The sequence below is a fragment of the Prionailurus viverrinus genome, chromosome A2, assembly GCF_022837055.1.
Source record: "Prionailurus viverrinus isolate Anna chromosome A2, UM_Priviv_1.0, whole genome shotgun sequence".
Taxonomy (NCBI): domain Eukaryota; kingdom Metazoa; phylum Chordata; class Mammalia; order Carnivora; family Felidae; genus Prionailurus; species Prionailurus viverrinus.
Window position 1 is genome coordinate 13,788,740 of NC_062562.1, and position 24,075 is coordinate 13,812,814.

General features: G+C 47.3%; 1 protein-coding gene across 3 annotated transcripts in view; it reads left to right on the forward strand.

Annotated features, from left to right (window-relative positions):
* The window catches only part of GATAD2A (GATA zinc finger domain containing 2A), a 102,641-nt gene that overhangs the window by 14,692 nt on the left and 63,874 nt on the right, over nucleotides 1–24,075 (forward strand). The window contains exon 1 of one of the 3 annotated variants that reach the window (XM_047835294.1): nucleotides 407–525. The exons of 1 other annotated variant lie outside the window; for it this stretch is intronic. The gene's annotated coding sequence lies outside the window, so the exon portion shown is untranslated. Of the gene's footprint in view, nucleotides 1–406; nucleotides 526–20,290; nucleotides 20,389–24,075 lie in introns of those variants that run through there. One more of the 3 variants, XM_047835304.1, reaches the window with a different exon arrangement.

Here is a 24,075-nt window from a genome sequence, read left to right on the forward strand (position 1 = left end):
GCGGGGGGGGGGGGGGCGGGGGGGCGGGGAGCCCGCGTGGGAAACCAACTGGCAAAGTAGGGAGGCGCGTGGAGCGCGGTCGGCCGAGGCTGTATTTCCGGGGCGGTGCCGGCCTGCTTTGCCCCGCCCTCCCCTCATAATTGCCCCGCCCCTACAATAAGGCCACGCCCACCGACCATCTGTCCCCGCCCAGCCAGGCGCGGGCGGGCGGCGTCGCCTTTAAGAGCTCCCCGGTGTTTTGGGGGCCGCGGGCCGGGCGCGCTGACCTGGTGCGCATGTCCCGGGCGGTGACGCCGGCGCCGGGCTCCATGTGTGCGGCCGAGGGGCGCATTATCTGGCCGGCGGCGCGGGCGGGAGGGCGGACCGGCGGAGCGAGCGCCGCGGGCCCGGGCGGCCCCACAGGCGGAGCAAGCGCGCGCGGCCCGGCGCCCCCGGCCCCTCGGCCGCCCGGACCCGCAGGCGACCCCGGCCCCACGGCGCCGCGAACCTGCGCGCTGCCCTAGGGCCCGGCCGGCCCGCGGCCCGGTAAGTTCTGGACCAAACTTGGCGGGGAGCAGGGGCCGGGGGCTGGGGTCGGGGCTGGGGTCGGGGCTGGGGTCGTGAGGTGGAGCCCGAAGCGGCGGAGGCGGCGAGGGTCGGGCAGGGTAGGGGGGTCACTGGGCTCTGAGGGACCCCGCGTGAGCATAGAAAAGTGAGCGCGAGCGAGTGAGTTGTATCTACTCCTTGTATTCTGGGAGCGTCTTCCTAGCGCTACCCTGGAAAGTTCCGCGCTCCGACGCCGCCCAGGCACGTGGGGGCCGGGCCGGGTGGGGGTCCCGGAAAGTCTCGGCGTCGCCCCCCTTCCTTCTGCGCTTCCTCCGGGGCTGGAGGAGGGGCTGGGCCTCCAGGGGTCGCTTGCGAGCGGCTGGGACGGGCGGGGGAGGGGGCGGCGGGCGGACGGCACGTGGACGCGCGGGGCGGGGGGTCCCAGGCCGGGGGGCGGGGGTCCCGGGCGGGCCTGGCCGCTGCTCTGAACCCCGCGGCGGCGGCGACGGCGGCGGCGGAGGATCCCGTGTCAGAATAAGAGTCCCCGCGCGCCCACGCCTGCAGGGCCGTCCCTCTACCCGCTCGCGCCCTTACTGCCTGACCCCAGGGTTCGGGGGACCCTTCCTCCCCATCTGGGCTCGAGCCCGTCACAGGGACCTACACTTTAAGTTTGCCTCCCTATTTAGGCGGTGGCTGTATTGATTTCTTTTTTTCCCACCTGGAATGGGTCGGCATCGGTGACTAGACAGCAGCAGCTGGCCTTTTAAAGGGATTATTGCCAAGAATCGGAATTGATCACTTCAACAAGGAGAGGCTTATGGGCAGGGCCCCAGCCCGGAACGTGATTGACACTGGTGTGTGTGCACACTTTGGGACCCAGAAATGAATGGGGATCCCTCTCTTAGGAACTGAATATCAACCTTGGGTGCGCGTTTCTGCCCTGCCTTGGGAACTTTGCAGGGGCTGTTTAATTTTGTGTATTTGACCCAGCGTCTTTAGCTGTGTAGTTCATCCTTATCTTGAGAGCTTTGGATTCTTTAGATCAAAGTCCGGGTGAGTCACTTGGGCCTTTAATTTTTTCTCTCTTCCTCACCCTTTTACTTCTTTCAGTTTTCTTGAGTACACAGTGCTTGTTAAGTCACTGGTTCTGTGTGTCCATTTCGTACAGTGACACCTTCTGGCTGTGGCAGCACAGAAACTGAGGGATAGACAGCCTTCTGTGTAATTGCTTCAGACCTGTACTGACTGTCCTTTGATGTTCTTTTTCTTTCTGGTAGTGGTTACAAGTTTTCTTTTAAGTTAGATTAGGTGAAATCATGTTTGCTGGCACCAGATAAGGATGCTAAGATTAGTAGCATGTTACACCTGACAGCAAGCTGTGGAGGAGGGCTGATAGACCATACCAATCCCCAGATTTGAGTGCCTGTTGTGCACAGACATCTTCCATGCCCATAACACTCCAGTGGGGTGGAGGATATAATCCCTACATCATGGGTGAGGGAACTGAAGCTCTTGGAGGCCAGGCTGCTTGTCCGAGGCTGCTGAGTGGTGGAGGGGCAGAGCTGGGCTTGACTGAGCCTGATGTTTTGGGCACCAGAGTCCAGGAATGCTCCTGTTTGCAATCCACTGTGTGAACATTTCCTGGGCCCTCCTAAAACAAGAAGCCATTTACTTGTCCAGGTTCCAGTCCACTTCTACTGGGAGTTGGGGGATGACCTGTGACTTGGGGACACCATTGTAGCCCAGCATTGTCCTCAGAGCAGAGTTACCAGCTGGCCTTGAAGGAGCCAGGCCATAGAGTTGCCCCTTTGCATTTGCTTCTTCAGCTTCCAACTCAGAAAAGTTGGTCCTTTTCTAGAAAAAATAGTTTACAACGGAGGTTTTGAGAGCATTTTGCAAGATTCTTTCCTCATGTAGTCCCCCATTCTTGATTTTTCATCCCTTATTCCTCCCCACAAATTCTGAAGCTGATTTTTACAGAGGATTGCCTCTCATCTGGGATGTGATGTAGAAATTGGGATAGGTCCTGTATTACCGATTTGGATGCATTGTTATTTCTATTCAGATGACATCACTTTTTTTTTTTTTTTTTAATGTCAAGTCATCTCTATTAATGCAGTATCATTTGGCAGATCCTCTAATTGTATATTTTGGTAGTGAGGAAAGAAATAATGCTACTTTTGGTAGAAAAAATCCTGGAAGGATTTGTATCAGAATGTCAACAACAAAATCTCTGGATTAGGGTTAGGAGTGGGTTTTTCCTCCTTAACCTTTTTGGTATCTCTGTACTTTGTGATTATTTTAAAAATTAGAAGCATTAAATATTTTTAAAATCATTATTCTTAAGTAATCTCTATGCCCAACATGGGGCTCAAACTCATGACCCTGAGATCGAGAGTTGTGTGCTCAACTGATTGAACCAGCCAGGCACTCCAAGAAATATTTATTTGACTAATAAAACACATTTTAAAAGCTCCAATTTTCAATTCTCTAGTAGCTCTCACTTGTTTTGCATCATTTATTTTGTGAATTTCTGGCATGGCAAGGAATGATTTCTGGATTGATTTATTCAATAAATATCGGAGTGCACACTGTGCCTCGGGCACTGTGCTAGGAATTCCTGCTCAGTGGAGTTTACCATGAGATTAGTGAGAGAGAAATCATAATTAATCTCATAAACGTGGGGAAATTTATAAGGGCCAAGGAGAAAAGGATACCATGACTTGGTGAACAAGACTCAAGGGGGCCTTTCTCCAACTGGGATTGGAGGATGAGTGGGAGCTAAGTAGGTAAAGAGAAAAAGAATGGCATTTCTTGTAGAGTGAGACTGAAGGAAGATTGGGGTGGTTGGAACAGAGAGATATGGAGACATAAGAGGGTCTGGGATTTACCTTGAGAGCAGTGGGACCCCTTTCAGAGAGGACAAGGCAGGGACTGGTGTGATGAGGTTCACAGCTAGGACTTCCTTGGGCCTTAGCAGACCACTGAAGGATGCTTCTGATGGGTGGGAAAGCAGCAAAGCCATTCTGAAATGCTAGCATTTTCTTTCTTTCTTTCTTTTTTTTATTTAAAAAAAAAATTTTTTTTTCAACGTTTTATTTATTTTTGGGACAGAGACAGAGCATGAACAGGGGAGGGGCAGAGAGAGAGGGAGACACAGAATCTGAAACAGGCTCCAGGCTCTGAGCCATCAGCCCAGAGCCTGACGTGGGGCTCGAACTCACGGACCGCGAGATCGTGACCTGGCTGAAGTCAGACGCTTAACCGACTGCGCCACCCAGGCGCCCCTCTTTCTTTTTTTTAAAAGAGCTATTTATTTTATTTATTTTTACGTGGTTAGGGGCACCTGAGTGGCTCAGTTGGTTAAGTGTCTGACTTTGGCTTGGGTCATGATCTCGCAGTTCATGGGTTTGAGCCCTGCATTGGGCTCTGTGCTGACAGCTCAGAGCCTGCAGCCTGCTTCAGTTTTTGTGTCTCCCTTCTCTCTTTGCCTCTCTCCCACTCATGCCTGTGTTTGCACTCTTTCTCTTTCTCTCAAAAATAAGTAAACATTAAAAAAATCTTAAATGTTTATTTTGAGAGAGAGTGTGTGAGTGTGAGAGCTCAAGCACATGAAGAGGGGAGGGGCAGAGAGAGAGAATCCCAAGCAGGTTCCTCCCTGTTATCACAGAGCTGGATGCAGGGTTTGATCTCACAACCATGATGTGAGATCATGACCTGAGCTAAAATCAAGAGTTAGATGCTTAACTGACTGAGCCACCCAGACACCCCTATTTTATTTAAGTAACCTCTACCCATAACATGGGGCTCGAACTCAGAACCCTGAGGCCAAGAGTAACATGTTCTATCAATTGAGCAGCTAGGCCCCCCAGATATTGGCATTTTCTGATGTTTGTTCTCATGGGGGACAATTAAGAATAACCCTCAGAGCCTTGGACATGTCAATTCTCAACAGAAACCAAAATGTAACGGAGTTCAATTACGGACTGTTGGTGTGCTAACCTCTAAAAGCATGGGCAGTTCAAATGCTTGTCTGGAGAACTACTTGCTTAGACTTGTGATATATGTGTGCCATTACATGGAATGAACAAGGCTATTTTCCCTAGACTTTTTTCCCCCTGATAATTGAGTTAATTTATGCTCATTGTAGAAAACTGGAAAGATTATGAAACAGGTGATTAGGTGAGGTCTTTATGAGTAGTCGTCTTGGGGTAATAGAGCATCTCTGGGATTTCCTTGTAACAGTTGTTGGGTTGGAAGTGTGGCAAAACCAGAAGAACAAGTTGGCAATGTCATAGTTTGAGGCTCACAGAACTGTGCTGCCTGCTTAGTGTGGTTGGTTGTTAGAATGGATGCTCTTGAGTTTTGTGAGCTGTTTTAAGAAGATGAGTTAGTCTGGCTTCAGGTTGCTATTCCAGTGATGTACTAGTATCTTTGCATTGAATTAGGAAGGCCACGTGTTAAGAAGGTTGAGATAAGAGACAGGGGACCAGAAGTGGTGGCAGCAAAGTAGAAGTAGTGAGTCTGTGTTCTTAGAAACAAAAGTACCAGCTGGGGACAGATACTGCATACTTGTAGATGCTGGTAAACGTTGATCCAGGACTTTTTAGTCAAGAGGAATGTCATACCATGGGCTTATTGCCCCTCCTCTCGTTTTCTAGGCTGTATTTGTGACCTCTTTTTGTCTGATGAAAATGTAGGTTATTCTTTAAGAAGACAAAGGAACTTACTCTAATTGAATACCTGCAGGTAGCCTTAGGAAGTGACTGGGAATCCTCTGGAACCCTCTAGGGTGTCAGGGAAAAGGGCCTGTGGAGCTTCTCAGTGCCCTGCACCCACTTTGTCTTGATCTTCAGAAAGGTAACTCTATTTCCCAGGCAAGTTTGTCAGGGGTCTTTCTGCCTTGTTTCTTGGTTCCTTATATGAAAGGACTGAAGACAGTATCTGTCTGAGAATCAGAGAGACCTTCAACATCTGAGATAGAATGTGCTGACAGGATATGGACAGTACCTGAAAGTGGGCTTTCAGGTGTTTTGGGGTAGGTTTGAGATGGTAGGCCTTTGAGGCTGCTTGGCCTTAAAAGCTGCAGCTGGGGGTGGGTGGCAGTGGCAGTGGTTAGGGAGAGGGTAGAGGCAGTGAGAAAGTCTCTACTTGTTGAAGGTTGAAGAATATATACATATAGGGGTTTTTTTGGTGCAAAAGGGTGATTTTATTAAAGCATAGGGACAGGACCTGTGGGCAGGAAAAGCTGCTGAATCTTTTTTTTTTTTTTTTTTTTTTAATGTGTATTTTTGAGAGAGAGAGCAGGGGAGGGGCAGGGAGAGAGGGAGACACAGAATCTGAAGCAGGCTCCAGACTCTGAGCTGTTAGCACAGGGTCCAACGTGGGGCTTGAACTCATGAACTGTGAGATCATGACCTGAGCCAAAGTCAGACATTTAACTGACTGAGCCACCCAGGCGCCCCTGCCTTTGAGCACACTTTAAAAAATACTGCCATACTATAGTGGCCAACCAGCTCCTCATTCGGGGCTGCTTGCTGTTTGCTGGGTGAGAAGTGAGACTTCTTAGTGTGCCTATTCTTAGGCAGCAGGTCCCTGCAGTAGTGTCATGGACCAGCCCTGGCTTTGCCTCAAACAGGTTGGGTGTAAGCTTCACTTGCCACTTCCTAGTGATGTCACTTTGCTGAACCTTGCCCTCTGTTTCCTCTTCCTTCCTTTCTTTCTCTTTCTTTCTTTCTTTCTTTCTTTCTTTCTTTCTTTCTTTCTAGTTTTTATTTATTTGCTTATTTTGAGAGATACAGAGCATGAGCGGAGGAGGGTCAGAGAGCAAGGAGAGGGAGAATCCCAATATCAGGCTCTTCAAGGTCAGTGTGCAGAGCCAGACATGGGGCTCGAAGTCATGAAACTGAGATCATGACCTGAGCCGAAATGAAGAGTTGGACACTTAACCAACTTAGCGAGCCACCCAGGTGCCCCATTTCCCCTTCTAAAAGGGAGGTCATGTCTACCTTGAACAACTGAGTTGGGAATGATATAAGAAATGCAAGTGGCTTAGCACAAGGCCTGGTGCATGTACGGTTTAGTGAGTATTGTTAACAATTAGAATGGACAAGGCAGAGCACAAAGGTGCTGCTTTGCACCTTCACAACTTTCAGGGACAAAGCCTGTCACTGTCTGCTCTGTTCCCCTTGGAGCCATAGCCTATCCCCATATTCCAGATGGAAGAAGGTGAAGTCCCCTATAGAGGGTGATTTTTTTCTTTATTTTTAAGATTTATTTTTGAGAGACAGAGACCAAGTATGAGTGGGGGAGAAGCAGAGAGAGAGGGAGACAGAATCTGAAGCAGGTTCCAGGCTCTGAGCTGTCAGCACAGAGCCCCACATGGAACTTGAACTCAGGAACCGTGAGATTGTGACCTGAGCTGAAGTTGGATGCTTAATCGACTGAGCCACCTAGAGGCCTTGAGGGTGATGCTTTCTAAGGGCCACCTTGCTGATTATTTTACAACCGGGAGTGGGCATCAGCTTTTCTGATTTCAGATTTTGCTTGTTTTTTCCACTAGCCTCAGCACCTCCCTAGAGATACAGAATAGCTGGGTTGGTGGAGGCCTACTAGGGTAAAGGAGATAGCACCTTTCCTGACTTTGCTAAATCCCATGTTCTGATTTTCAGGAACAGTCCCTGTATCTGGGAGGTGGGAAGTTGTTTGCCAGGCCTATCTGTCATGGGGGGCCTTGCCTTTAAGAACCAAGACACGGCTCTTGCACTTCTGGCTTTATCCCTGAGTAGATTCTGGTCAGGGATGGGAAGTGGGTCTCCTTGAAGTACATGCAGTGGCAAATTGGAGAGCCCAGACCTGAATCCTAGTCTTCTTCCAAACTTACAGTTCTCAAACTGGCTTGGGAATGGACAGATCTGGTATCATCACTGACTACAGTCTACTGCTTTTCAGCTTTGGGCGGGTTGCCTGGCTACCTGGCTGGCCTCAGCTTTTCCATCTATAGACAGGGAACATACCTTTGATCTCATAGGATGGCTCTAAGGACAAGTGGGAAACGTTCACAAGTAAGAGGTAGCCCAGTTCCTGCTCCTCCATTCACCTCTGAGACAAAATCCTCCCCTCAGATGACAACTACATGATGATCTCTATAAGGTCTCACATCTCAAATTATCACAAACAATGAAACACTCAGATTAAGGAGCTGTATTTTGTTTATAACAAAATCCCACCATAATTTAGTGGTCTTCAGAGCTCATTGTAGGGAGCTAGCTCTCTCTCACCTAAAAAGGTGGCCAAATTATTTGGAAGGGAAGTGGGAAAAGAAAAGGGAAAAAACAAAAACAAACAACCCTGTGGCCTTAAACCTGCACATAATCCCAGCATAACATGTACTCTAATCCTGGTTGTTCTGTGCAATTAGCATCTGAGTCAGTGGCTGTTAAACTGTACTCACCTCATTCTTACTTTAGAGACAGTAGCTCAACATGACCTTGGAGGTGAGCAGGTTTCAGGCCAGTATTCTCTTCACTTTGAGTTTGTAGCTGGTGGATTTTTGTGGCATTGATAAGAGAGTTTTCTTGTGTGTTTTGGACAAGCTTACTCAGCAAGTTCTGAAAACTTTGCCACTACAACCTTATTTGCATCCACAGAGGAAACCTATTTTTTCCAGTTGCTCAGTGGTTTGGGGAAAGTAGGAGTGTAGCAAACTGAAATCTTGGTTCAAAGGCATTAATTGAATTGGTCAAGTTACTCCGGACCTGTGATATTCTCAGGATTTATGTATCCTTTTTTTTTTTTTTTTTTTTTTTTTTTTAATTCATTTATTTTGAGAGAGAGCAAGAGCAGGGAGGAGCAGAGAAGGGGCGGGGGAGAGAGAGAATCCCCAAGCAGGCTCCACACTGTCGGTACAGAGCCCTACTCGGGGCTCCAATTTATGAACTGTGAGATCATGACCGGAGCTGAAATCAGGAGTCGGAGGCTTATCTGACTGAGCTACCCGCGTGCCCCAGGACTTCTGTATCGTTGACAGAATGCCTGAACTTCATTTTTTGTTGTCTCATGTGTTATTTCTGTGCATGTAAAGGGTTCATACCTACCCCTTCAATGGCAGTGGTTTTTTTCAGAGGATTCTGAATCTGTGCCCTCCTTGGGATTCTCTAATATGCATTGGAACCCTGGGAGATTTCCAGGGTTTGATTAGTGTTTTCCTTAACATTTTTGTTTGATTAATTGATCTTCTCAGTAGTTTGTATGTGGGTCATCTGTCTCCTGCTTCCCCTTCCCAAACTTTAGTTTCTATTGTTGAGGCTTTTGTCTCTGCTGAGGTCTGAGGAGGTGGGAACCTCAGCTGTCAGTAGTGTAGGAGTTATGTCTGGTCTGCTTTTGAAGTTTTCTTAGGGAAAGATTTTACATAGTAAGTCTGGATGGAAATGTAATTGCAGCCTTATAGTCAATTTATATTTGTCAGGCAGAGCATTAGAAATGTAACTATGTTTGGTCCTTGGGCCCCAGACAAGTTTAGGATTCACCTGGGACTATGTTGCTTCTGTGTGCCGTTTTAGTTTTACTGAACACAGCACAGACTTCAAGATGGGTAGGGCAGCTCTTGATGTTAGAAACTGGAAACTGAGGCCTGAGGGGAGTGACCTGCCCCGGGTTTAATTTGCAAAAGGGAGGAGAATGTAGCTCTCTGTTCTCTACTGCAGGTTCCTTGATCTGATTTCTGTCATCCTTATTTCTTTTTTCTTTCCTTTTGAAAGATTTTATTATTTATTTATTTATTTATTATTAATTTTTTTTTTTAATGTTTATTTAGTTTTGAGAAAGAGAGAGCACACACACGAACGAGTGGGGAAGGAGCAGAGACAGATGGAGACACAGAATCCGAACAGGCTCCAGGCTCCGAGCTTTCAGCACAGAGCCCAGTGCAGGGCTCGAACTCACAAACGGTGAGATCATGACCCAAGTGGAAGGCGGACACTTAACTGACTGAGCCACCCAGGTGCCCCTGAAAGATTTTATTTTTAAGTGATCTCTACACCCAACATGGGGCTCGAACTTACAACCCTGAAATCAAAAGTTGCACGCTCTACCGACCAAGTCAGCTAGGCACCCTATGTCATCCTTATTTCTTTATGGTTTGCTCAATTTTGTTTTCTCCTTTGTTCCTCCTCCCTAATCAGGAGGTCGTTTGGCAGGTTTCCTTCCTCATGGCCTCATCTTTTTTTTTTAAGTTTTTATTTTAATTATAGTTAATACAATGTTATACTGGTTTTAGGTGTATAATATAGTAATTCAATTCCATACATCACCCAGTGCTCATCAATACAGGTACACAACTTAATTCCCAAAGGGCCTTGTTTTTTGAGCCCTGAGGTCATCATGGTGTCTACAGTGTAAGGATGGGACAGGACATAGAGAGGAAGATCTCAGGGCTGCTTTTGGAATCTTAGGGCTGCCTTTAAAAAAACAAAACCAAAAAAACTGAAGCAGTGTTTCCTGTTCTGGAATTGACTGTATGAAGACTTCCAATTTTAAGAGCATAAAACTATTTCTCCTGGTCTATTAAAAAAAAAAAGTAATGGCACTTCTTGCAGAAATTCTTCAGGTGATATGTGGATGACCATTTCAAGATCAAAAAAAGCAACCATGGAAATAAGGTGGAATGGGCTAAATGTCAGATGCTGACATTTAGTGGTTGGCTGTGCTAGGGGGAGTAGGGGCTTAATACCCAGCTAAGGGTGCTAGATGATTCTAGAACAGCACAACCTGTGCTGGAATGGTCTTTAAACTGTATCACAGAACTGGTTAGAGAGATTGAACATGTTTTGTTTGGAAGAGAGAAGATTGGGGGTGGTGGTCATGAGGGATTCCAGGATGCCCTGTGAGTCATCTGACAGAGGCCTTTTCTACTTATGGTGCCAGTGGGCACATACTCACCCCCTCAGAGGGTATGGTTGGGGTTTTTGTTTTTGTTTTTGCTTTTTTAGAGGTAAGGTCAGGTGAGCCTGCCAAAAAAAGGCAGTGAGAGTGGACAGGTCACCACCTGGGGAAGGGGCTTAGCATTGGATGAGCATTTCAGGCATGCACCTATCTTTTGTGAAGGTTAAGATGGTGGGAGAGCTTGTCTACTCTGTTGCCTTGGTTTATTGCTTAAGGGAAAAAGGAAACTTAAATTGCTTGGAACAATTAGGGTAACTTTGGTCTGTTTAACCAGCCTTCTGAGTCTATGAGCCACTGTTGGCCTTTTTTTTTAAAAGTTACTTTAAAAAGTTAACCATCAACATTTGAGAGCCTAAACTGCTCTGGAAGGTGCCCCATGGAGTGAAATGAAGTACAGGCTTCTTATCACCACATAGTGGAATGAACAGAGCAGGAGATGTGTTGCTGACTGTAGGATTATCTAAGAAGAGCTTCTTAGTAGGCTGGCTGGGATGGGTGACAGGGATACAGAGATGTCCTTGCAGCCAGGTGGCCCTAGCCCCGGGCTGTGAGTAGCCCTTATTTTACTCCAGTGCGCTGTGCCAATGTAATTGTTGTTGTATGCCATGATGTGAAAAAGATGGGACATCTGATTTATCTCCCTCCATCCTTCAGCATATTATTCTGAGAAGCGATGGTTTTCTTGGTCTCAGGAGGTCTACAGCTCTTGTGAAGAAGGTTGGTGATGTTGGACTAGACCATTTACAAGGAGTGTTCCCTTGCATTGGAGCATCAAGGATGAATGGAGTTGGCAGATAACCCTCCCGGACGTCAGGGTTTATAGAAAGTCAAAGTGGGAAGTAAGGTTTAAAAAAAAAAAAAAAATGCAGGTTGTTCCAATTATTATTGATGACCTTAAATGGAAGACTGTTTACACTTCATCTGAAAAGCATCGAGAGCCCTCAGATTTGTGAGGAGGAGAATGTTCACTTGAATTGAGCAGAGAAGTCAGGAAAAAGGGAGGTTGAGAAAAGGCAGGCATTAGCTCATGCTAATACAGTCTTGGATTTGCCTGGTGGGGAATAAAAAACAGGGACAGGTGCCAGAGACACTGTGCAAGGAGATTGGGTGGGGATTAGCTGGATACCAGGGGCTGAGAACAAGTCATCTGTCCATTTGACAACTGGGGTTCCTTCCCCTGCTCAGTCTGTGCTATGCCCCTGGGGTCTGGTGATGGTCTTTTCCTGCCCTCTAGGGTCTTATGGCCACAGAAGCGAGATAGGATAGGAACCCTGAGAGAGAGGGAAGAGTGGGTAGGAGCCTGTCCAAGAGGTAGCAGCAGCATGAAGACTGGAAGGTGACATGGGGCCCAAGATTGTGGGTCTTTGGTTTTAAGGATGCTGAGTTTGAGCAAAGGTGAGGTGAGCTGGGTCCTGGAGAAGGTGATCTGTGGTAGTAGCTACTGCCTGGGAGAAGCTGGGTATTAGACAGCTTGGCCCATGGTACTGGATGGCTCCTCTTTGTTTTACATGGCCAGGATGGGAGGATATAGTGTTGAAGCATGAAGGCCCTGTGTGACCTCTAGAACCCTCAAGGAGCATGTCTGTGAATCTGGTAGGTTGGTGGCCACCTCTGTTGGTGGGGGAAGGTACAGAACTTGATCTGTTCTTATGTCTCCTCTTTCCCAACTGATAGTGCTTTGTGTTAGAAGAAAGTGCAATAAATAATAGGTGAAGGAATAAAATATAAGAGGGGCCATCTTGTACATTGTAGGAAAAGTTTGTGAAGTAGTGACAGATGGATGAAAATTAGAGGGACACAGCCTGTAATCTAAGAACTTGTAGCAATTAGAGGAACCAGGAAGAGGCTTGATGTGATTCCAGTGGCCTAGGAACCTGCATTTTCTAGATTCTGAGGATTTTCCAACTTGAGGTCTTCAACACTTTTCCAGAAAGACCCAGAGCAATTGATGCTTCTCTGAAACATTCACATGAATTATTCCAACAGCTGCTGCTTCCTGGTTTGAGAAAGTTTCCTTGTTTCACGCATTGCTGAAATGTTTTCAAATCATGGCTCTTTTGGCAGAGTCCAGGAGAGAAGACAGGTGGGCGTCCCACAGAGTGACAACACTAGTATTGGGGGGGAGGGGGCTTGTAGTTGCAGGAAGGAAAGGGGCCTTGGGGATTTGGCACTTGGAAAAGAATGACTTGGGTTCCAGAGTGGCACCTGGTTGGCGATGAACAAGATACTGTCGGGGTCCTGATTTTGGGGTTGAGGATGGGAGTGAGAATCAGATGAGTTAAGTGAGGGCAGCAGCCTGGTGCCATATGTACAGAGCTGGGAGGGCTGGCGTGTGTCTTGGCCCCTGCCCACCCTGGGAAGCCCTCTCTATAGGGCCTGGGTTGTCCCTGAGCCCTATGTCCTCTCACTCTGTTGTGTCAGTGGCCAGGGGATCAATCTTCTTCCCACTAGTCTGTTTGCTCTGTTTACTGCTTCACACTTGTGAGTCCTGTGCTGTTTTTACGGAAAGGAGAGAAATCTGCACACATCTTCCTGCTAAGGGACCCTGGTTTCCCATAGTGTGCTAGAGTGTGGTTGGTGTGTGTGTACATCTTACTGGAAATGAAGATGGAATTTGGTCCTGCTTTGTGACCCAGGCTGGCAGTGTTGATCAGTTCCTTTAAGCCCCTTCTTTTGGCTTGTACTTTGGTAGGTAGAGGCTCAGAAATTATGTGCTTTGTCAATCTCTGAGGGGTTTTGTGCCTTTTACAAAAATGGAGGATGCACATGAGTCAGTGAATTTGTTGCACGGTCCACAGCATACAGCTTGCACAGTTGAGGCTCACTCCTCCATGAGGTTTCCAGCAGTTTAGTAAAGGGTTAAGTTAGTGTGCTCTTAGAGGAGGAATTGTGGGTGTGCTGATCTTTGCTCTAGGAAGTTTTCCCAGAGCCTTGGGAAGGATCCAGCCCCAGGATGGTTTCAAAGTCAGACTGTCCCTGATAGTAAAGTGGTTCATATTTGAGCCTGGGCCTTAGAGATGGCTGACCTGGGTTTGGATCTTTGACTTCTTAGCCCTCTGACCCTGGCCAATCACCTTGACTTCTCTCTCAGCCCAAGTTTTCTCACCTGTCAAGTGTGGGCATCAGTGGCAGTACCCTGTGTGAAGTGTGAACATCAATGGTATTACCTCATGTGAAGGAGGGGTAGTAATGGCAATACCCTGTGTAAAGTGTAACATTGGCAGTACCCCATGTGAAGTGGGTAGCATTGGCAGGACCTCATTCTGATGTTATGAGGATTAAATGAAATCAGGCATGTAAAGTGCTGGCACTCTGCATCAAATAAAGAATTCAATAATTGTTTTTTTTTTAATTTTTTTAATGTTTATTTATTTTTGAGAGAGTGTGAGCAGAGGAGGGGCAGAGAGAGAGGGAGACAGAATCTGTAGCAGGCTCCAGACTCTGCAATGTCAGTGCAGAGCCTGATGCGGGGCTCGAACTCACAGACTGTGAGATTATGACCTGAGCCAAAGTCGGACACTTAACCGACTGTGCCACCCACGTGCCCCAAGAATTCAATAATTGTTAGCCACTTTTATTTAAAAAAATTTTTTTTAATATTTATTCATTTTTTGAGAGACCAAGCATGAGTGGGGGAGGGGCAGAGAGAGAGGGAGACACAGAATCCGAAGCAGGCTCCAGGCTCTGAACTGACAGCACAGAGCCTGATGTGGGGCTCGAACTCATGGACCGTGAGATCATGACCTGAGCTGAAGTCGGACACTCAACCGACTGAGCCACCCAGGTGCCCCGTTAGCCACTATTATACTTTTCTTTTCTCCTTTAGTAATAAAATCTCTTGTCAGTATGTTAAAGGTGATTCTCTCCGTGTCTCAGAAGTTGTTGTCAGTGGGCTTTTCTGTAGCACTTTGATTCTGTGTGCCTAATGGTCACTTTCTCAATGAAGAGTTAGGCCCTCACCTGCCTAAACCTCAGGAGGAGGCCTGGACCATGGGGACAGTAGAGTCACTGTGGTTTTGGGGACAGATCTGCAGGGCCTGGGTCTCAGGCTGGATCTTGGTGCTGAATGGTTTGATAGTACCTGGGTCTGTGTGAAGCAGCTGGAGGCAGAGCAGGGCAGTAGAGTGGGCCTTGGTGGAGGCAGGAGGTTCCGCTGCAAGGCTGACACAGTAAAGACTTAGGTAAGTGAATACCACCACCCTTGTAGACCTGCCCCTTTGTACCTTTGCTGGCCTTGCAACGTCCTTTACAGGGAGGCTGATGGCCTGGGACCCTGACTTACCAGGGAATGTCTTGCTTGGGGGTTGGATTGTCTTGGCAAGACTGTGCTTCAGAGACAGTGGAGTGAGGTGGACGTTGTAGGTCACTTTGGACCTGGCCCAGCTTAGGACAGTATTTCTTGGGGATGTGTGGTCTATGTTTTCAACAATTGATGCCTTTGCCTGGAGGACAAAGTGTGTTGGCCCAGAATGGTGGCCTAAGTGTATTGGTCCTTTGTGTGCACATGTGCTGATCCTGGGTGTATGTATGCATATGTGCATGTGTACTTGTACATGTGTGTTTAGGGTGGCCATATACATGCATATGTTTGTGTCTGCTGGCCCTGCTTGCTGGAATAGAGCCTGACATGTGCGGTTACTCTGGCATGTGCAAATGGAAGAAAGACACACCAGTCCATGTTCGACATGGACTTTGTGTGGCAGAGTTCTGCCTTTTGTGGGGCCTCCAGCTTACTCTGGGGTTAGTCTCAGGTGTAGGCAATGTCCCAGTGAGGGCACAATTTGAGCCTGTGTGGTGTTTGCAGATTTCTTTATGCCTTTTAAGGCAGAGATTTCATGTGACATTTGCATTGTACCTCTTAATACCTCAGAGTTTTAGTACTAAAACTTCTTACCAGCAAGGAATACTCTGACTGGAGACAGAAGCAGCAAGTAAATTGTAAGACTCTGGTCTCCTCACCATTGCACCTTGGGAGGTAGGCCCTTAACTATTCTTAAGATTAAGAACTGTCCTTTTGTGGGGGCAGTTTGGCCTTGGCTGCTTTGCTCCTCTTGGAGCAGGGTTCTCCAGGTGTCTGATCTTCAGTGCAGTTTCCTTCCTTCTCCTTTAGATGCCAGTCATGTCAGGAGAACTAGCAAGTGGGGCCCTGTGTCTACTTCGTCCCTTCTCTTCCTCATTCTCACGACCCTTCTGTGAGGATAAGTGATGGGAAGTGTCCATGCAGTCCACTGGTGAGCTCTGATGATTGAGAGAAGCCAGGTGTAGCCCATCCTCACCTCCATCTTAGCCTCAGTTTACCCTTAGGGCTGGTGACGGTGAGGACAGTTGATGGTTCTGTGAACATCTTCCTTGGGGATCCCCTTTGTTCCTGACATCGTCTTATACTTTTGTTGGATACATTGTCAGGAAGGTGTAGCATCTGTTGACATCATTTCCCAATTTTTTTTTTTTAATTTTTTTAATGTTTATTTTACTTTTGAGACAGAGACAGAGTATGAGCAGGGGAAGGGCAGAGAGAGACACACACACAGAGTCCAAAGCAGGCTTCAGACTCTGAGCTGTCATCACGGAGCCTGACGTGGGGCTCGAACTCATCAACTGTGAGATCATGACCTGAGCCGAAGTCGGACGCTCAACCGACTGAGTCACCCAGGCGCTGCCCCCCCCCCCCACCAATTTGTTCTTAATTGGTGTGTGTAGTGTAAGCCACTTTTTACTGATAGATGTTGCCGTCGTTATAGTTTATCTCTTCTCACTTTGCAGCGTTTTAGTCAGTCTTGTGATTTTTGTGATTGCTGTGGTACATCGTCAGAATGTGTAGCAGTGATGAAGCATCTGGGGCCAAGGATCATTTCATTGGCCTGGACCTTGTGGCAAGGCCTCAGGACTTCTGGGCTAGCTGTGTGGCTTCAGTCAGGGCTATCAATGCCATGGTGTGGTTGGTGGACAGTTCCAGCCACTTCTGAGAAGTTACCAGATGGTATTGACTATTTGACCTGGACCTTGATGGTCAAAGAAACAATTCTGCTACTTAGGGAAGCTTGGTTGGTCAGATGGTTGTAGTTTGTTTTGTATTTGAAGACCTAGTGTCAGACTGGATTTCTAGAATTCTATCAAGTCTACTCTCCTGCCTGAATCTCGGCTCGGGGGATCTGGAAGGTTTGTGGGTGGACGACACTAACTCTGCTGCCTGCCTGGGTACTCACTAGCCCCTCTGGATTTGGATCTAGGTAGACCCTTTAGTGTTCTGGAAACTACTAGCTTAAATAGACCTGAATCACTCCTTCCTGGTCTCCCATTGCCAGCCTGGAAGATGGTACCCTTCTTGGGAATCAAGGTGGCAAAGGCCACCTGAGGTTCCAAATCCATCCAGATGTAGTAGGATGGCTGGTGGATACTTTCCTCAACAGTGAGAAGGTGGCTGGAAGTGGGGTGGGGTTTAGAGGTGAAAACTGGAGATCCTCCCCCACTTACATTTCTTTAGTGAGATTTCTGCTATCTTACCAGCTTCTGGTAACTGACCAAAATAGTTCGTCTTGTCTTGGACCTTTCAAAGAAAAGTTACATGACTACTGTGGGTAGATTTTGTTTGGATTTCAGGATTGTGAAGTTCTTTTCTTCTAGGCTCAGGTTTTCATTTTTATACAATGGAGCCATCTTTAGAATCCTGCTCTTGAAAAACAAAAGTATTCCCTTCACCCTTCCAAAGAACAATATTCTGAAAAATAAGATACGGTTCTTAAGCTTTTGGGGAGTACTTGCAGAAGATTAGGCGATTGTGCCAGTCTGGCTGCCCTTCCTACCCCGCCTCCCCTTAAATTTGAAAAAGGTTGGCACATAATGTTGTATTAGTTTTCAGATGTACTAGTGTAGCGGCTTATTCATCAGGACCACCTATTGGAAGATGGTTTGTTGGGGATGTTAACTCAGGAGAGATAGCCTTTATGCTGTTCCTTAGAGAGACTTGGTTTAATTTGCTGGTCTTGCGCTGCTCGTGAATATGCAGATCAGGGTTGGTGCCTGTGTTAGGATCACCAAATGAGAGAGTGAGTGGGCTGTTGACTTAGGGGCTGTCTTCACAGCTTGGAGAAGGTGCTCAGCTGGTGGCTTTGCTCCTGCTAGCTTGGCGCATGTAGGCTCCAGGCCACCCAGACCTGGATGAGGGAGCACATGGTACCTGTAGCTAGGGCCCAGGATGCCTTAGTGGTAGTGGAAGATAACTTTGTCCATTGGTGGAAGGATTCGTCCAGGAGGTTGCCTTTGTGATAAGTAAGGTGTTGCTTCTTTAAAAACAAACTCAAGAGGGCTGCTTGGGTGGCTCAGTCTGGTAATTAATTGACTTCAGCTCAGGTCGTCATCTCATGGTTTGGTTTGTGGGTTCAAGCCCCATGTCAGGCTCTGTGCTGACAGCTCAGAGCCTGGAGCCTGCTTTGGATTCTGTGTCTCCCTCTCTCTCTGTCCCTCCCCTGCTCATGCTCTGTCTTTCTCTCTCTGTCTCTCTCTCTAAAAATAAAGAAACATTTAAAAAAATAAAAAACAAACTCAAGAAAACTTGCCATTAGAATAGAATAGCTGGGGGATGCCTGGGTGGCTCATTTGGTTAAGTGTCTGATTCTTGATTTCGGCTCAGGTCATGATGTCAGGGTTTGTGAAATTGAGCCCTGTGTCTGTGCTTACAGTCTGTTTAGGATTCTCTCTCTCTGCCCCTCCCCCATGTTCCCTCTCCCCCTCCCTTCCTTCCTCCCTCCTTCTCTCTCTCTCTCTCAAAATAAATAAAAAATAATAGAATAGCAGAAGAGCTGGAGGTTTTATTTCTTGACGTGAAAATAAACATAACCCTTTAGCCAGCTATAAAGTTAATACAGCTGATTGAGATGCTGGTGTGTAAGACATGGAGGCAGCCTGGATGGTACATTCTTGGGAACAAGGCTGGCTGCCATTAGAACTTTCTGTTGGCCACCTCATAGATGGAGCTGATGTCTTCTGCAGGTGGGGCTTTTTGTGATCCTCACTCCCAAATGTTTCTGTCTTGACTGATCTGGAGACTCAGGACCACTCTTTGTCATCTCAAGAGGATTCTTTGCATGTTTTAGTCATAGGTCACACAGGGATATATGTGTTTTCAAAGGAGACTGACTGCCTGCTTGCCCTAGGCAGAGGTACTAGGTGGGGAACCCCAGACAGTAATTTTTTGCTCTTAGTCTTAATTCATTCTGGAGCAGTTGACCAAGAGATAATTGGGGTGCTCTGGGTATTCCTATTTGAAATGACAGGCAATGAAATGCCCTCCCTCTGTGCGAGTTGGATACCTCATGTTGGGGTTACTTGAGGTTACTGGGTTTTTTTTTTTCTTGTTTTTTGTTTTAAATATTTTTGAGAGTGCACAAGCAGGGGTAGGGGCAGAGAGAGGGAACAGAGGATTTGCAGTGGGCTTTGTGCTGATAGCAGCGAGTCTGATGCGGGGCTCAGACTCAAGAACCGTGAGATTGTGACCTGAGCCAAAGTTGGACACTCAACTGCTGAGCCACACAGGATGTTAGATGTCAGTGGTGAATCCCCTGGGCCTGGCTCTGCCCCACAAGATAGGGGAGCTTGGTGCTCAGAACTTGAGGGGGGATACAGTGTTTTCCTTTTTGGTGACAATGATTGGTGGTTAAGCTCTTTGGGCTAGTTGTGTGGGTCTCTCTTGTGTAGAGTTTTTTGTGTCAGGAGCTTGCACCCCTGGTGGCCTGTGTAAGTGTTCCCACATCGAGCCCAGGTGCTCCAGGGAATATGTTTGAGTTGGGCTGTGATGTCTTCTGGCTTCCATTTTAAGGAATGCTTATATCCAAGATGAGCTAGTCATTTTTACCATTCACTCATGAGGCATTTCTTGATTGTCTTGGTTCATAGCTATGAGATGGGGCTGGGAAAGCTGTATCTCAGGGAGATGGGGTACATTGGGAAGTCAGAGCTGAGGTGACCTAAGCATACTTAAAGTCCATCTGAGGCATAATGTTTACCACTGCTCTAACCTTACTATTCTAAGTTTTTCCAGTGCCATTTTGTATAGTTTGGCGAGTGGAAGGCAGGATTGATAGTGGAGGATGTCAGGTACATGCCTAGTCTGGGAATCAGGGTGTTAGAGTCATTTTTGGCTATAGGTATACCAGGCCCTTGGGCTTTTTTCTGTACACACATTGGCCCCAAAGGGCTAAAATAATCTGTGTGGTTTTACTTTAAGAGACATTGTGCTGAATGAAATAAGCCAGACACAAAAAGACAAATACCGTATGATTCCACTTATATGAGGTCACTAGAGCAGTCAAATTCATGGAGCTAGAAGAGTAGAATGGTGGATGCTAGGGGCTGGTGTGGTGGTAATGGGGAGTTAGTGTTTAACTGGTGACAGAAATTCAGTTTTGCAAGGTGACAAAGTTCTGGAAATGGATGGTGCTGGTGATAGTTGCCCAACAGTGTGAATGGACTTAACACCACTGAACTGTACATTTAATGGTTAAGATGGTAAATTTGATGTTACCTATATTTTAGTACAGTAAGGAAAAATGGAACCTTTCTGAATTCAGAAATATCCTGCATCCTTATGAGCATGTGTTTTACCCTCCCAAGAGTTAGCTTAGGGAGAAAGGAACAAAGGCACTCATATTTTGATGGGCTAGCTTGTGCTGGATGTTATGAGGTTAAAGAAAAAAAAAAATAGATGTGTGGTTCTAGAAGGCCCATTGTAGCATCATCTTGGGAGTGCTGGAGCAGAGATTCTGTAGGTGTTCTTTGGTCCCCATAGGGATGGGGCCTGGATGCACTTTCTCCAGCTGTCTGGGGTGACACAGGACTCTTGGAGTCTGCAGGGGACTTAAGAGAACAGAGTCCAGAAACAATCTGAGGTCTTTTCTGCTCCAGTGCTTGGCTTAGAGATAGAAGGTATTCCTTGTTTTCCTATGGCTATTTTTCAGAGAATTTCCTTAATATAGCACATATTGGTGCATGTACACAGAATGGGAGACACCAATTCTTAGGTCCTCATTGTTAACAAAGAAGTTATCTCTTTTGTTCTTGTGACATTTTCTTCTTCAAGATGTCCTTTCAAGCAGCCTCAGTGATAAACATTAACACTTAAGATACTTCCCAAAGTTTCAGACCTGTCTAGATAGATAGATGGAGACATTTGATTCCTGAGCTTTTTATTTTTATTTTTTAAGTTTATTTATTTATGTCATCTCTGTACCCAGCTTGGGGCTCAGATTCAGGACCCCAAGATAAAGAGTTGCCTGCTCTTCTGACAGAGCCAGCCAGGTGCCTCTGATTCCTGAGCATTTAAAATATGGGAGTTTTGAACCTTTAAAAAAATTTCTTTTAATCTTTATTTATTTTTGAGAGAGAGGAGAGACAGAGCATGAGCTGGGGAGGGGCAGAGAGAGAGGGAGACACAGAATCTGAAGCAGGCTCCAGGCTCTGAGCTGTCAGCACAGAGCCCAACGCGGGGCTCGACCCCATGAGCTGTGAGATCATGACCTGAACTGAAGTCGGACGCTCAACCGACTGAGCCACCCAGGCGCCCCTAAAGTTTTGAACCTTTCAGTGTTTGTTTATTTTTGAGAGAGAGCACGTGCAAGCTGGGGAGGGGCAGAGAAAGAGGGGGACAGAGGATTTGAAGTGGGCTCTGCACTGACAGCAGAGAGCCCAGTGTGGGGCTCGAACTCACTAACCTTGAGATCATGACCTGAGGTGAAGTCAGATGCTTAACTGAGCCACCCAGGCACCCCTAAAGTTTTGATGATCTTGTGGACTTGCCAGGGCAGCTGCTGGGGGGTGAGTGTGGAAACTCTAGATAGAAGTTGAAATATTTTGAGGGACAACATTAATCATACTAGTCAAAGTGAGAACTAGTTACTTCTGAGAGCCTGCCTAGTGCCAGGGCCTGTCATTTGGTCCTCAGCATGGTCTGCCCAAGGGTCAGGTGGGCTCCTGCAGCTAGTCATGATTCATCAGGAGGATGTGCTATAACATTCAGGATGGTTTTGGTGGTGTGAAAGGGAGGGATTCCTGGAGTGCCCAGGGTAAAGGGGTATGTTGGAGCCAAGCCTTGGAGAGGAAGGAGATCTGTTGGAAGGACTGTGCTGGCTGTTTTAGGATAGGCTAGGAAAGGAGAAGGGGAGTACAAGATGTGGGTGCGTAGATGCTGGGGTAACTCACACTTCTCAGCAGTGGCAGAGGAGGCCTTCCCAGATACAAGGCCGTAGAGGCCTCTGGAACCTCTGAGTGCCTTTCTTCAGGCTCTTTGCCTTTCTCCAAATAGTAGTGTAAGGGAGGTGGGGAGAGCTTCCCAGAGGGGAAGTGTGGTGCTGTGGCCTTGCCTATCTCCATGTTGCTTCTTCCTGGTGTTGACTTGCTATTCTAATTAAGGGTAGGGTTTATATTTATGTTGCTATGTTTTTGCCTCTAGTCTATGATGTTTTGAGTATTTATAACTCATGGAGGATGCTATTTCCTCCTGTGTGCTTCATTAGGAATTGGATAAAGAGGTGAATAAGAGTCTTTCTCAAGAGTGTTTGGGGAAGAGAACCTAATGGGATGCTGTATGTCAAATGTCAAGATCAGCTGTGCCGTGGTGGGGCTGTAGTCCTCAGTAATAGAAGGGGGAATGGGGAGGGACTGATTAGGGAGAGCATGCTTGAGTAACAGGTGCTTGAGTTTTGAAGGATGAGTGGGAGGAGGGAAGGGGTTTCCCAGTGGTGGGAACACTATGTGTAAAGGCCCAGTGGTGGAGGCAAGATGTGGTGGTATGAAGAATTGAGACAAGGCCAGTGTGGTCAGAGCCAAGAATGTGTGTGTGTGTACACATATATACATGCATGCCAGATGACTTCATAGAGTCACTTTGGCCTAAAGCAGGAAGGGCCTCAAAGGTCACGGTAAGATGTTACAAGCATTGGGGGGTATTGAGGGCCTTAGGAAAGGCTGCACTGTGCACTGGCACAGTGTGAGGAGTTGGATGACCCATCATCCCTCAGTGAGGCCATGGTTACCGTGGCCAAGGGAAGGAGGGCAGGGATAGATCAGGGGCTTGGAGGGCACAAACTGGCTGTTACCCCAGTGGATGCCTTCTCCCCTTGACAGCGGAGAGAGGCCAGTTCTGGTTGCCAAGGATGGGCCTGTGTAGCTGGCCTTACCGTTGGCTCCTTGGCCCTCATGGGGCTGGTTCTTTGCCTCTCTAGTATGCCAAGTCATTCTCCCCGCCCCCGCCCCTAGTCCATGGGGACATAGGGTTAATGAGGCTCCATGCTTTGGAGAGAGTAGGTACTGCTTTGTGCCCTGGGGCTGATACAGAGCTGGAGCATCTCCTTGGTGTGCCTGTGCCCTGACTTTTTGTCGTGGTTGTGCCACTGTGTCTGGGTCACCTCTGTCCCTTTGATACTCAGCACAGCCTACCAGGGCTGCAGTTTCCTCCTGCTTTCAAGAACCAGGTAGTCCATGTTTTCAGCCTCTGGGGCTGTACTGTCTCTGTTTCTATTACTCAGTTCTGCCTTATGGGTGGAAGCAGCTGTACACAGTGCATATCCCGGTGGGTGTGGCTGTGTTCCAGGAATACCGTTCACCAGGACAACTTAGGGAAGTTTGCTGACCCTGGATTAGAAAATGGAATCTTCGGCCCAAGTTAATCATTCTCCAGCCAGCCAGCACATGGAACCAGCCAGCACATGGTGTGACCTCTAGGCTTCCTTGAGATGCTTTACTACTGTGCTGCCTCAGTTTCTCCCTTTCTGATAGGGCTGGCCAGGGAGTCCCCTCCTTGACAATTTGGTGGTGCAGTCACTAAGACCTTTGCCAAACAGGGTCTAGGTAATTCTTCAGGGGCACTCAGTTTTCATGGAGCTAATAGACTTAGTGGACTTAGAGGTGGGAGAAGGTGAGGGATATTGTTGGGTTTCTTCTTGGAGTTTTTTGGCCTTATGTCATGTTTCCAGGACTGGATTAGAGCCAGGGTGGTAAATGTTTAGTTATAGACACAGTTGAAAAATTTTTACACAGCACAGTTGTTTGGTGAGTGCAGATGGTGGTAGAAGGAGACCAGAGGTGTGCAGCTTCTATAGAGCAGGGCCTCAGAAGGGATGATGGGGCCCTCCAGGGGTGCCTTGGAGAGCTTAGGCTTCCCCGTCAGATGCCTATGGCCCCAGAGACTCATCCCTGTGCTGACCATGGGTGCTGCAACCCGAGTGTATCCTCAGAACTGGAGTTCCCCAGATAGCAGCCAGGTTTTGCCCAGTGCTCCTCCCCTCAAGTTTAAAGGGAGCCAATCTCACTTGTCTAAGCTAGAGAGGATGAAATGGCAACAAAGGACTTCTGTTGCCCAAAGTGCAGTGACTTGATTTCATGTAAATTACTATGACTGCCTTCTTACCAAGTATGATCTCCTTTAGACTAGGAAATCATTGTGTTTGGGTGGGTTGCAGTGTGTGTGTGTGTGTGTGTGTGTGTGTGCGCGCCACAGTACCCAGGTGTGGGGTCAAAGCCAAGCCATAATCATTTATCAAGGGAGTGGAAGAGTCTCTTATGAGTTGGTAATTGTGTACTTAAGGGTTACTTGATACTATTTTAAATGTATGGGTT